This window comes from Eurosta solidaginis, chromosome 3, assembly GCF_040869045.1.
Source record: "Eurosta solidaginis isolate ZX-2024a chromosome 3, ASM4086904v1, whole genome shotgun sequence".
In the NCBI taxonomy this organism is placed as follows: Eukaryota; Metazoa; Arthropoda; class Insecta; order Diptera; family Tephritidae; genus Eurosta; species Eurosta solidaginis.
The window spans coordinates 141,529,918-141,544,234 of record NC_090321.1 but is presented as its reverse complement, the minus strand read 5'-3'; the positions used below and the strand labels follow the sequence as shown (position 1 = coordinate 141,544,234).

Here is a 14,317-nt window from a genome sequence, read left to right as displayed (position 1 = left end):
AGACCAAATACTGTTTTTCGCAAATTACTCGGTACAAATGACCTAGAAGTTTCTCCTGAAATTTCACACCAAATATTAAAATTTAAAATGGGAATACTAATTAGTTTTAAATTTAGATATTGAGAATCAGATACAAGTTGATTTAAGTCATCATCTTTTTGTTGTTCAGTTTGTAAAATTTTAAAATTCAGTTCTGTATTATATATTGCATTAACCTCAAAAGCTCCAGATAGCGTATCTGCTACAACATTGGATTCTCCTTTAATGTATTGTATGTCATCAGTAAATTGTGCTATAAATTCCAAGTGTCTCGTTTGTTTAGGATTTCGTTCTGTTTTTGAATTTAAAGCAGTAGTCAAAGGTTTATGGTCCGTATAAACTGTAACTTGTCGTCCTTCCAAAAGATATCTAAAATGTTTTATATTTAAGTAAATCGCCACTCTCAAAGCACCACATTTAATTTCAGTTGGAGAAAGTTTTTTAGAAAAGAATGCAATGGGCTCAATTTTATTATTGTAATTTTGTAGTATAATGCCCCCAATCGCTGTTAGATGCATTTACTGTTAAAGATAATTTAGCATTTTTGTTAAAATGATTTAACAATATCGTAGATGCAAATTTATCTTTAATGCATTCAAAAGCTTCATTCGTATTCCCGTCCCGTACCTAAGTTTTTTTACGTTTCTTACTTACTTTGCTAATTAGATAATAAATTTTGTTTGTGAATTCTGCTAGTTTTGGAATGTATCTATGATAATAATTTACCATACCAATAAATTTCTGTGCCTGCTTAACTGATTTTGTACGTTCGAAATTGCGAATAGCTGATACCTTTTCATCGGAAGGTCGAATACCTGTTCCAGAAATGTTATGTCCTAAAAAATCTATATTTGTTTCACCAAAAGTACATTTACTTGGTTTAATGTTTAAACCGTACTCTGTAAGGCATTGAAAAAGGATACGTAAATCTTTTAAATGTTGTTCTACGTCTTTACTTGCAATAAGTAGGTCGTCGATGTAAGCATATACAAAATCTAAGTCACCTACTACCTCATTTATGAATCTTTGAAAGGTTTGTGCAGAATTTCTAAGTCCGAAAGGCATTCTCATGAATTCAAACATACCGAAAGGAGTTGTAATAGCAGTTTTATAAATATCTTCTTCATAGGAATTTGGTGATATGCCCTAACTAAATCTAATTTTGAAAATATATTTTTATTATGAAGGTTCATATTAAAATCCTGAATGTGAGGTAAGGGATAACGATCGGGAACAGTTACAATATTCAATCTTCTAAAATCACCACATGGACGCAAATCATTCAACTCCTTTTTAAGTACAAGGTGAAGTGGTGATGCTACTGAAGAATTTGAAGGCCGACAAATGCCTGTTTTAGCTAAGAAATCAAACTCCGTTTTCGCGACTTTGTATTTTACCGGATCTAAGCGCCTGGGCTTAGAAAATGGAAGACTACCTTCTGTTACAAGTCGATGTACTGTTGTATGTTTAACAGGTTTAGTATAATCTGGCTCTAAAATAAGTGATGGAAACTCTTTTAATAATTTTGTAAATTTATTGTCAACCACAAATAATTTAGGTAATGGAATATCGCAAAAGTAGGATACTGTATTAACTGAGAGATTGGTTAATGGATATACTAAACGTTTATGTTTAATGTCAATAAGAAGACCATATTTACAAAGAAAATCAGCACCAATTATTGGCTTGGCTATATCCGCAATCAAAAACGAAAATGGCAATTCCCGTCTTAAACCTAAATGTACATTTAAAAACCTTTTCCCGTAAGTGGCAATTGTTGAGCCATTAGCTGCAGTGAGAATTATGTCTGAACCTTTCGTATGAGGAAATTCAGACGCGGGTAATACCGAAATTTCTGCTCCACTATCAATTAAAAAATTTTGTTTGTTTTCTCTATCAAAAATAAATAAGCGACGCGTCGAAAATTCTAAATTTGCGTTATTCGTCGATGCAACAACGGAAAAATTTAGTTTGTTGAATCTCTGTAAGAACAAGGTTTTTCACAACCTCTAGCATTATTTCCAAATTTGTAGTGAAATCTACACCACCAATTTGGATTATTATGCGAGTTAGAACGACGCCTAAAAGAATTTCTAAAATTGTTCCTAGAATTAGAACACGACCTAGATTGATTCCGATACATTTCTGTTTTAATTTCAGCTAACTCCAAAGAAAGTTTCTGAAAATTCTCACACATAAAAGGGGTGGTTTTGACTAGTTTTTCAACAACAGACATTTTGAACTTTTGTACCTGAAATTTTATTAACCGAAAATACTTCATTTTCGTTTATCACTTCCCAAATATTATCTGCTAATTTTGTTAATTCGTTAATTCGTTAGAACTCGAACTAGCCAAAATCATACTAAAATTTTTAGGAAGTTTACGCATCCAAATTTTCTTTAAAATATTTTCGCTAAAATTTGACCCGGCTAATATAATTAATGAACGATGAAATTCTGAGGGCTTACGATCATCCATCTCAGAATCGTTTAAAATTTTATCAATATTTGCTGTTGAATATAATTGCATTTTCTTTTGAGTGACATAAACCGTCAAATATATATAATACAGTGTGGTGATTGAAAACACTTTTAATTTTATATATAAAGAAGCTTTTATTCAATAAAGAATACCACTAAATGTATACGTCAATATCTTTTTAAATTTTTCACCATCATGAAAATTTTTGAAAATTGAAAAATCAATATTGAAAATTAAAATATTGATAAAACATTTTTGTATAAAAATGCACTATGTGGGGTATGTGCACAAGGGAAATGGTGGAGGGGCTGAGCACTTCACTTTAATAAAATATAAACCACGACAACTTTCGATTTTAAATATATAACTATAGATTTTATTATTAATTAGTTAAGTGTTAAGAATTTTCACATTTGCAAAGAGAGGCGTTTGTACAGTTGGGCTGATGGCGAATAACTAACTGAAAAGCGGTCCAATGCATTCAGTTGGACCGCTTACTTTTTAACTTAAGGAGAGAGAAAAACGGTAAATATATAAATAGGTAAATAGGAAAATATGTATGCATTTCTTAAATCTGCATATTTTAGGCAAACGGTAGCTTACTAAATCGATACAGGGTGAATGTAAAATATGAGTATGAGTATGAGTATGTGATTTTATACAATGTAAATATTTCTGAATGGTAAGTATTTCAAGTAAGGGTAAGTAGGTCGTCTTTGATAACGACCATATCTCCTTCGCGAATATTTTGTTGGGGATGTTTCCATTTATATATTTTATGCAAGGTTTGTAGATACTCGCTCTTCCAACGTGAGCCGAACTGGTGATGCAGAACCTTTAATCTTTGCCATTTCGTAGTAGGGGATACGTTTTCGGCATTCGGTTCGGGTAAGGAAGTTAAGGGGGCTCCTCGAAGAAAATGTCCAGGAGTTAGGGCTAATAAGTCGCTTGGATCCTGTGACATGGGAGAGAGAGGGCGAGAATTAAGCACTGCTTCGATTCCAATGAGGAGAGTGGTGAATTCCTCAAATGTAAACCTTTGATTTCCAGCTACTTTTGTGAAATGGGTTTTGAAGCTTTTTACTGGGGCTTCCCATAGGCCGCCCATGTGTGGGGCATACGGCGGTATGAATTGCCAAGAGAGGCCCTGTACCGCATACCTTTGTGCAATATCCACAGCTTCTTCTTTGAGGAATAGGGCTATCTCCCTCTGGATCGCTCGTTGTGCGCCAACAAACGTCTTTCCGTTGTCAGACATTATTTTGTGGGGTAATCCGCGTCGCCCTACGAAGCGAGTGAAGGCGGCTCTGAAGGCTTCAGTTGTCAAACTTGTGCATGATTCGAGGTGGACTGCTTTAGTGGAGAAGCAGACGAATACGCAAACGTACGCTTTCGTGTGAGAAGCTCGTCGTAAGAGGGACGTTTTCACCATAAATGGGCCAGCGAAGTCAACTTCTGTTACGTGAAATGGCACGGAGTAAGTGGCACGTTCGGGGGGTAGAGGGGCCATTATTTGTGAACGTATTTGTTGTTTGTATATCGTGCACGTCTTGCATTGGAATATGCATTTCTTTACTTTCTGCTTGATGCGGGGAATATAGTATTCCGCTTGAATCATGCGAATCATCAGTTGCACCTCAGCATGAATCAATACTTTGTGGGGAAAGTCTAGTAGCAGTGAGCAGAACTTGGAGTTATCTGGGATAATTATCGGATACCGTTCATTCTCGCTGATGTCGGCATTAGCTAAACGACCCTTAACTCGCAGGAGGCCAGCTTCTTCTAGCACGGGATTGAGGGTCAACAATGAACTTTTCTTGCTGGTGGGCTTTGCTGCTTCTAATTGGGTGATTTCGGCCGGAAAATTATGGCGTTGCGTGACCATTATAAGTTTAATTTTTGCGAAATATAGTTCTTCTTGCGTGAGAACTAGGGAACTGGAAATTGGTTGTTTCTGGGTTTGGCGGATAAACCGGTACATGAAGGCCACAACTCTTAACGCACGCGGATATGATGAGAATCGTTCCAGTATATCGGCGTGATCCACAGCATGCCAGGCTTCGACGAGTTTCTTCTCCGGAAGGGTTGAGGTAGAAGGGACATATTTTGGCCAGAACGAGCTCGGTTTAGAGAGCCATTGGGTTCCATTCCACCATAACGAGGAGTCAGCTAAGTCTTGCGGCTTGCATCCTCGGGTTCCTAAATCGGCGGGGTTGTCAGCACTGGGTACGTGGCGCCAAGATGCGTTACTAACGTTCTGTAGAATCACGGTGATCCTATTTGCCACGTAGGTTTCCATGTATGTGGGGGTTTTTCTAGCCAAGCCAACACGATGGCGGAGTCTGACCAGAGCGTCAGTTCGTGTGGTGGCAGATTTAATTGGGATTGAGTGTTTGCTACTAATTTTGATAACAGTACTGCGCCACAGAGTTCTAATCGTGGTAAGCTAATCGTCTGTAGAGGAGCGACTTTGGTTTTAGCCACGAAAAGCTGAGATGAGAAGGAGTTTTCATCATGTTGTACTCTGATATAGACGCATGCTGCATATGATTTTTCTGAGGCATCTGAGAAACCGTGTATTTGGATGCATTTATTTGGGGCGAATTGCACCCGTCGTGGAATACGTATATTGCTTATGGCTGGGAGACTTTCCCGGAAAGTGTTCCACTTATGAACAGATGCGGGTTTGACCTGTTCATCCCAGTCGGTACCTTCTAACCATAGCTGTTGGAGGAGAATTTTGGCTTGGATCATTATTGGCGAAAGCCATCCTGCGGGATCGAACAGCTTAGCTACGGCTGAGAGTATTTGCCGTTTTGTGTGTGACGTAGAGTCCGGTATTGGGTCGTAAGAGTACGAAAAGGAGTCAGTTAGAGCATTCCATCTTATGCCCAGAGTTTTAGTGGAGCTGGTGTCATGAAATTTGAGGAATTCCGCATCTAAGACATCAGAGTTTGGGATTGATTCTAGAATTTCTGTTCTGTTTGCTGTAATTTTTTTCGATGGAAAGCCCGCCGATTTTAGAGCTTCGATGGTTTGAGTCATAGAGCTAAGTGTGGACTGTATGTCATGCCCGCTAGAGAGGACATCATCTACATAGGTTTCTCGTAGTATGATGTTTTTGGCGAGTGGGAATTTTTCTGCGCAATCCTGAGCGAGTTGATGGAGTGTGCGGATTGCGAGGTATGAAGCGCAGTTAACACCGAAAGTTACGGTTTTTAATTTAAAATCTTCAATCGGCTTTTGAGGGACTTTTCTAAAGAGAATTCTTTGGAAGTCTTGATCTTCTTCCTTGACTAAAATTTGGCGATACATTTTTTCGATGTCGCCATTGAAAACGAACTTGTAGAGGCGCCAATTGAGAATTATTGACGTCATGTCATTTTGGAGAATCGGACCTGTGTATAGTATATCGTTCAGAGAGTTTCCTGAGTGCGATGTCTTTGATGCATTAAATACGACGCGAACCTTTGTGGTTTTCCTGTCGGGTTTGAGAACAGCGTGATGAGGGAGGTAAAATGAGAAATATTTACCATTTCTGATTACTTCTGCGTTTGGAGCGGGCTGCATGTGGTCCATTTGGAGGTACTCTGTGAATACTTCTGAGTACTTTTCACATAATTCGGGCTTTTTTTCCAGACTCCTTTCTACACTGATGTATTGCTGCTGCGCTGCTGGGCGGGAGTGCCCTAGTGCCAATGAGTGGGGAAAATTGGGTTTAAAGGGAAGTTTTACGACGTAACGTCCATCTTCTCTTCTTGTGGTTGGAGATGTGTAGAGGGCCTCACAAAATTGGTCCTCCGGTGATCTGGATAGAGTTGTTGGGATCTCTTCCTGTTCCCAGAACCGTTTGAGTAGAGTGCTGATGTCCGGTTCTGTTGATTCACTGGCTTGTGTAGAGTAGGTGGAGACTAGTTCCTTTACTAGTCCGCTGAGAACCCATCCAAATATGGTGTTTTGAGCTATAAGGGTTTCTTGCGGATTTCGTTGCAGACCATCGAGCAGTATTTGGGGAATTATATCGCTTCCTATAACCATGTCTATTTTTGAGGGATGGAGACAGTTAGGATCTGCGAGCTGGAGAGAGTGGAATGCCTCTAAGCTGACCTTTGAGATTTTCTTATTGGGAAGAAAATGAGTGAGTTGTGGGAGCAAAATTGCGTTGGTGCTAATCTCTTTGCTTAAGTCTGAGGAGCAAAGAGTTACCTCACAGATTTTGTTTGCTTTTTGCACCACTGTGCCTCCCATTCCTGAGATTTCATATCTTGCATTTTTTGTGGGGAGGCCTAACATTTTTTGGATTCGGGTTGCCAAAAATATTTTCTGAGAGCCTTGGTCAATAAGTGCGCGAATTTTATGGTACTCCCCGGCGTAGTGAATGGGGACTAGTGCCGTTGGGAGTAGTGTTGTTTCACAGCTACTGGAGAAATGTGACGAGACCGTGTGGGTGGTTGCATCCTGGTGTTTCTGCGCCGCTGCTTCAATCGCTGCTTGCCCTGATGTCGATGCTTGTTCATCATTTATTTGATATGGGATTGTGGTTTGGCCTAGTGTATTTTGGGGTCTGAGGCCTGTTGCCCGAGATGCGTTCTGATGTTGTTGACAATGCAGGAGAGAGTGATCTCGTTTTTGGCAATAAAGGCATGAAAACCTGCTCTGACAATCGCGCTTGAGATGTGAGTATGACAAACAATTCTCGCAATAATTGTTTTCTTTTACAAATTTTAGGCGGTCTTCTACCGTAAGCTCTTTGAATTTCACGCAAAACATCATTGAGTGGTTTGAGTTACACAGCTTGCAAGAGACTTGCTGTGGTTTTGGGTCATGATTATTAGAGTGAAAATTATTTGTTCTGTTTTTATTTGAGAACGTGGAGTTGTGGATTGAGTTTTGGTTTGTGGACCTGGGTGTGAAGTTTGGTAGAGGATTTCTAGGCTTACCTGGTCGGTAATTGTGGAGTCTCTCTACTACTTCGTATCCGGAGGTCAAAAATTTGTCCATATCTGACCACAGTGGCAACTCTTTCCGAGAAGTAAGAGATTGCTCCCATAGGGACAGGGTTTCACTGGGCAGCTTTGAGGAGCAAATATACACAAGAATAGGGTCCCAATTAGAGGTTGGGATACCTTGTGCTTCGAGGGTACACAAACAATTATTTATGGTGGTTTGCAGCTTTTGAATTTGCTCACTATTTTCTGAGAAAATTTGCTGAAGACTAAAGAGGGTCTTCAGTTGGTTATCAACCAATATTCTACGGTTTTCGTACCGAGCTTTGAGGGCGTCCCATGCTAACTGAAAGCTGTTGTCTGTGAGAGGGTATTGCTTCACTAACTGACCTGCTTGGCCTCTCGTTTTCTGCCGTAGGTGATATAGTTTTTGAGCTTCAGTGAGTTTGGGATGATTGCCGTAGACTGCCGTAAACAATCTTTGAGGTATACTTGTGATGAGTTAGAAGTATTTGGGGGATTTAAGGGCTGAGATATTTGAGGCGAGGGTCGCAGTAGTTGTATGGCGTCCATAATTTGTGACATGCAAATTTCATAGCTTTCAGAGCACTTTTGGTATTTTTGCTCTATCGAATCGGTGGACTCCTGATGGGATGGAGAAAGAGATACATTTCTGTAGGAATCTAGGAGTGATTCCCACAATCTTTCGAGCTGTTGTGTTTTTACCTTAAGAAGTGACTCAGTTTGGTCAGCTATCAGGGTTGCTGACCACTTTGAGTAAAAGGCCTCTAGTCTATTGCTTTCGAAAATGAAAGTATCGAGACTTGTGTCGGGTTGACCTACGTCAAGAGTGTCATTTGCTTTTTTGCTCATATTGATTTTGTTCAGGGTAAACAGGTGTTAATTAAAATTTTATAATATGGGATACCAAATGAGAAGGGTTGTGTATTGTAGTGTATTGCTTGGTTAAATTTAAAGCAGTGCTGAGTGGGGTAGTAGTATATTAATTAATAGGACACTTTAATTCTACTATGTTGGAAATATAATTTTGGTCTTACTTATTTTCCGGCTTATAAATTTTGTGACACACTCTTATGCTTGTACACAGGAACGGGAATTTACAGCGAGATGAGAAAATGAGCAAATAGCTGGATCTTATTTATATGTATTTATGTGTGTGCCAGTACTCTGTTTATATTAGGGTTGGTCGTTGTTGTTTTTTTTTTTTGTGGAAAAATAAAGTAGGCGAAATATTTTGCAGTTGTGCAAATATTTTTAAATATTATTTACTTAATTACAATTATAATCGTTGCTGGGGTTTTGTTAATACACCCTAGTGAAGGTGTTTTGTTTTACTTGTTTCTGTACTGCCTTAGCGCGTCTAAGTGCAGTTAACGGATTGGTGTTAGATTTTTTTTTTTTATATATATATGTATAATATATAAACTGGCACAAGTGGGAGACTCCAATTTGGGAATTTTGCGGTTATATTTTGTTCTTTTGTTGGGATTGAGAATGAGAAACTCAATACAGTGCTCTTATGCCCGTGAGACAGCAATTGATAACGGGAATGTGCCAGTGGGTATGGAGAGTTAATACGTTGTGGGGTATATGCGTGATGGGATTTGAGAATATTATGTTATAAGTATATTAGTAACGGTTTGTTTCCAGAGATTTTTTGTCAATCAGGGGTTTGTTGAGAAAATGAAATATCGGTAAGTATATGTAGGATATATACTGTTACCGTTTGGAGGAGAGTTAAAGTTCACTAACTTTAATTAACGACCACTACTTATATACTTATTAAATTGAGACTTACCGCTAGTCTGCTGTTACTAGGGCTTTTTTGGTTTTTGGGACTGTACCTTGCTGAATGTTGTTGTTGCTGTTGTGGAAGGGATGATTTCGTGCTGTTTTTCTTTTTTATTATTAACTTTAGTTTTCAGGTTTGCAGATAACCTCTTTGCTAACTTTTGATTTTTCTTTTCAACAATTTATTCGTTTCTTTGCAGGTTTTTCCGGAATACCACACTTATGTAAACCACGCTAATTCTTTTCTTTTTCCGATTTTTTCGAACACCGCATTTATATTAACCTTCTTTTTATTTTTTCAAGTGTTTTTTTTCACGGTTCTGGTGCACCACTTTTGCAGGTCTACTGCTCGTGTTAAAAATAAATATTTATTCGTGTGGTTTTATTTTTCACAGCTCTTTTAAAAATTTATACCGCTCTACTTCTTTTCCGCAGGAATCTTTACGGTGAATAAATATTTTTTTTCCGAAAGTAAGCTAATATTTTTCTCCACAGGTAGGTATAAATTTTTTTCTCAAAGGTAAGTAAGGTCAGGTAAGTATAAGTATGCTCTTTTATTGTATCCACAATATATTTTAGATAAATTGTACCTTTTTCCGTTTTTTTGGATTTTCTATTGTCAATTGTACACCCTAATATGCGCTGTCGATATATGTAGGTATGTATGATTATATGTGACTCAATTTTTTTCTCTTTTTTCACACTGCTTTTCTTTTGTAAATTTTTCTTTTATCTTTTCAGCAATAACTCACAATTTTGTTTTGCCGATATAACATTGTTTTTTTTTCCTTTTTGAATTTTAAGTTGACTTTTTTTCCAATTATAAATTTTTTCCACTTTGTTGATTTTTTTTTTCCAAATTTCGTACCACTCTATTTATATATATATATGTATAAGTTTTTTTTATATTTAATACTTCACAAACTATTTTTATGTTTTGACTAAATCTGTATCGTTTTTTGCTTTTTTTCTTTAAATGTTCTTATTTGCAAACATTTTTTTTTTTAATTCGCACCACTTTATTTATATATGTAGGTACTCCGCACTGACCAGATTTATTGAAATTTTTTGTGTTTCTTTTTAGGTGCACTCCACTGACCACTGTATATATGTATTTTTCTGTGCAAATTTGTAAATTCTATATTTTTTTCTTTAGGTACACGCTAAGCCGTACTGTATGTATGTATGTATACATATGTATATGAATGTTTAATTTTTATTTTATATTTTTTCACAGAACTATGTTTAGTATGTGAGTTTTGATTTTATGTATTATTTATTTCTTTGCAAACTTTTGTTTTTAGCGCGTCGCGCTTCTTTTTTAGGCCACTGGCTAACTTTTATAGCTCCAAAAGGACCATGTATAAAAATACACTATGTGGGGTATGTGCACAAGGGAAATGGTGGAGGGGCTGAGCACTTCACTTAGTAAAATATAAACCACGACAACTTTCGATTTTAAATATATAACTATAGATTTTATTATTAATTAGTTAAGTGTTAAGAATTTTCACATTTGCAAAGAGAGGCGTTTGTATAGTTGGGCTGATGGCGAATAACTAACTTAAAAGCGGTCCAATGCATTCAGTTGGACCGCTTACTTTTTAACTTAAGGAGAGAGAAAAACGGTAAATATATAAATAGGTTAATAGGAAAATATGTATGCATTTCTTAAATCTGCATATTTTAGGCAAACGGTAGCTTACTAAATCGATACAGGGTGAATGTAAAATATGAGTATGAGTATGAGTATGTGATTTTATACAATGTAAATATTTCTGAATGGTAAGTATTTCAAGTAAGGGTAAGTATTTCTGAAATCTCTATACATAATTAAAAAGGGTAGGTATATATTACAAATTTAAGGTAAGTATTAAGATGTAAGGATTATATATATTAATACTGTACATGTATGCATATGTATATTTGACTCATGTCTTCAACAATTTTAAAATTACAAAGTTCAAAGTAACTAAAATACAAAGTTAAATAAAAATAATAAGGACCCTACATAGAGATGTCAAACCACTTCCACAAAAAAGAGCAACTTCACACTTCCGCTGGCGAGAGCTCTTTCCTTTTTAAATTGGCGTGGAAGCAGATCAGTGGGAGAAGAAAATCGGGAAAAAACACAAAAAGTGCATTACTTGAATTGTTCCATAAAATAATACACAAAACAGTTAAATATAGTTGTTAAACTGTTTTCCAAGCAAATAAATAAGCTTTTCGGTGAATTTCGCATAATAATATATCGGTGCTATAGCAGATAAAATAAGATCAGCTTTTTGTGCAGTTGCCCATCGATAGTGCCACAGAGGTCGTGATATGTGAACTCAAAATGATTATCTTTGCTTTAATCGCTTCACTTAAATAATGCACAATATGTTAAATAAATAAATACATTTTTTTTTATTATTTTAAATTACAATGAATTTTTACTAACAAAGACATTAAGCATTAATTGGGAAAATTATCTTTCTGCCGGCAATGACAGCGAAGCTAAATTACATTGGTTGGAATTTTTTTTTGTTTTACTTTCAATACGCGGAGGATGATGTTCTACAAACAGAAATCATAAAAAAGCTCAATAAATAATATACCCGAGGAAATTATCTCGTATCTCTTGGAGACAGTGTGTAACATCATAAATCAATCACACTTATCAACAAAACCTGTCCCTGCCCACAGCAGTAACGCTGACCTAGTACAAACAAATGAGGTAAGCATTAGCGAAACGAAGGGTGAAATTTCCTTATATTCATACAAATGTTTTACACCGCTCTTTGTAAATGCACCTGGAAACTGGAGTAAAATAATTGCCATTGCGAGAATTTTTAACAAACTATTTGGGTAAAAATTTGCTGCGCTTTCTCTTGGTGTTGTTCACAAGGTGATCGCCTCACAAAAGGGACTAGGCAATTTATGTATAAATCTTTGCCCGAATTGCATAGTGAATGCCGAAGAAATTGAGCTTGAGACGACAATTTCAATGTTAGCAGCTATCACGAATATATCAAAAAAATGTAAAGCAAGATAAAATTTTAAGCCTGCCAGATAGAAGAAGCAAAAATGCTTTGCTACCGAAATCGGACAACCAATTTGCAAAACATCTGCAGTGTTTTAAAAAACGCAATTGCAAGTAGTGATGAAATAGCTTTTATGCCCATAAAACCAATGTAAAAATGTGATGCAAACGAGTGCGATGACAATCTTAATAGTCAATCAGTATCAGTTATTGCATTCAATTTTGCGTTAGAATGCTTATGCAGTAACGATGATGTATATAAAACAAAACGAAATGCTAATAAAATCAAATTCGAACTTCTGATGCTTATCATACATACATTGCGTCAATAACATATTTATAGCAGAAAAGAGCTTGCATGTCTTCAAATTCCAAATGTGTATTTTTTGCTAAACATCAGAATGATAGTAAGGTGATAGATAGTAAGGTCATGTGGAAAAACTTTAACACGTTACAATGTGATGAAAAAATTTTGGAAACAGTGGTAAAAAATCAGCTGGTAAAATATTTAGAAGATAATGTAATTATTATACCTCAACAATCTGGTTTTCGAAAGAAACATTCCTGTGAAAGTGCTTGAATTTGGTTGTAGCTAACTGGAAAGAAGACTTAAGCAGGAAAAAACACATATTAGCTGTGTTTTTGGATTTAAAACGTGCATTCGAGACAATCGACCAAAACTTAATGCTGAAAAAGCTTTCTTATATTGGCGTTTCTGGTATAGAACTAAAATGGTTTCAAGACTTCCTAATTAACAGATACCAAAGAACAGTGATTGGAACGTCGGTATCGGATACAAGGGAGGTACCTGTTGGTCTACCTCAAGGGTCTGTGCCGGCACCCATACTGTTCAATATATATATGGTTGGTTATGCGTAAACAGACTGAAAGTGAATGTCAATAAAACGAAATTTATGGTTATATCTAGACGCAATTTTCAAAACAGTGAGCTACAAAACTTAAATATAAATAACGAACTAATTGAAAAAGTCACCACCATAAAATACTTGGGAATAAAAATAGATGATAAGCTGAATTTCAACGGGCACGTGGATTCTACGGTAGGAAAAATAGCGAAAAAGTTATATTTTACACAACGAAACTGCAAATATTTAAATAGAAGGTATAAAATCATCGTCTAAAGATCTATAATCGAACCTCATTTTATTTATTGCACAACTATATTTTTCATCTTGCGAGATAGTCAGACATACAGGCTACAAAAGCAACAGGACCGAGCTATGAGATTCATTCTCAAAAAACGGTATGACACACTTATCAGAGACATGCTATGCTCTCTTAATCGGCTTAGCATTAGACAGCAACTTTTTTATAATACCATGAAATTTATTAAAAAGATAATAGAAGGAACTTTGCCTGGGTATTTGACGACTAATATAAAATATGTAAAAGATACGCACTCTGTAAATACTCGTAATAAAAATGATTTTAATCTGCCGGCTTATAAAACTGGAGCAGACAAATGTAATCTGTATTATAAAGGTCTTAAATCCTATAATGAACTACCGAATGATATTAAATCATGTCATTCCAATAAATTTAAACAAAAATTGTACAATTATTGCAGAACACTACCAATTTAGTGCTGGACAGGCGGGCCTCCATAGCATCGATAGAAGTGCAGCGAAACTATTCTGCTATGTAGCGCCAAGACTTCCAAGCTCTTTTACGCATACAAAAAAGGTTGCCGAAGCACATACTGAAACGCATAACTCGATTAACTCAGTGCATCGCCGTGTAGATGTTGCCTTCGCGCTTTACTAACATGCGTAAAATGCCTATATACTACACTAGCAGAACACTTTGTTCGCATAATCTGGAAGTCTCCCATCCATAGTACTCCAAGGTAGGACATAGATGTAACTATTCTAGATTGCATAGTCCAGAAGACAATTATAAACATGTAAAATAGATTTAAGTTAGGATTAGGAAAGCCGCAATAAATAAATAAATAAAATTAAATTAAAAATTAAGATTAAGCGGAACAAGCGT

At 36.3% G+C, this 14,317-nt stretch overlaps 1 protein-coding gene across 1 annotated transcript in view; it reads right to left on the bottom strand.

Annotated features, from left to right (window-relative positions):
- The window catches only part of phyl (phyllopod), a 413,007-nt gene extending 402,200 nt beyond the window's left edge, over positions 1–10,807 (bottom strand). Inside the window, exon 1 of the mRNA XM_067773130.1 lies at positions 9,333–10,807. The gene's annotated coding sequence lies outside the window, so the exon portion shown is untranslated. The remainder of the gene's footprint in view (positions 1–9,332) is intronic.
- Between the last annotated feature and the right edge of the window lie 3,510 nt (positions 10,808–14,317).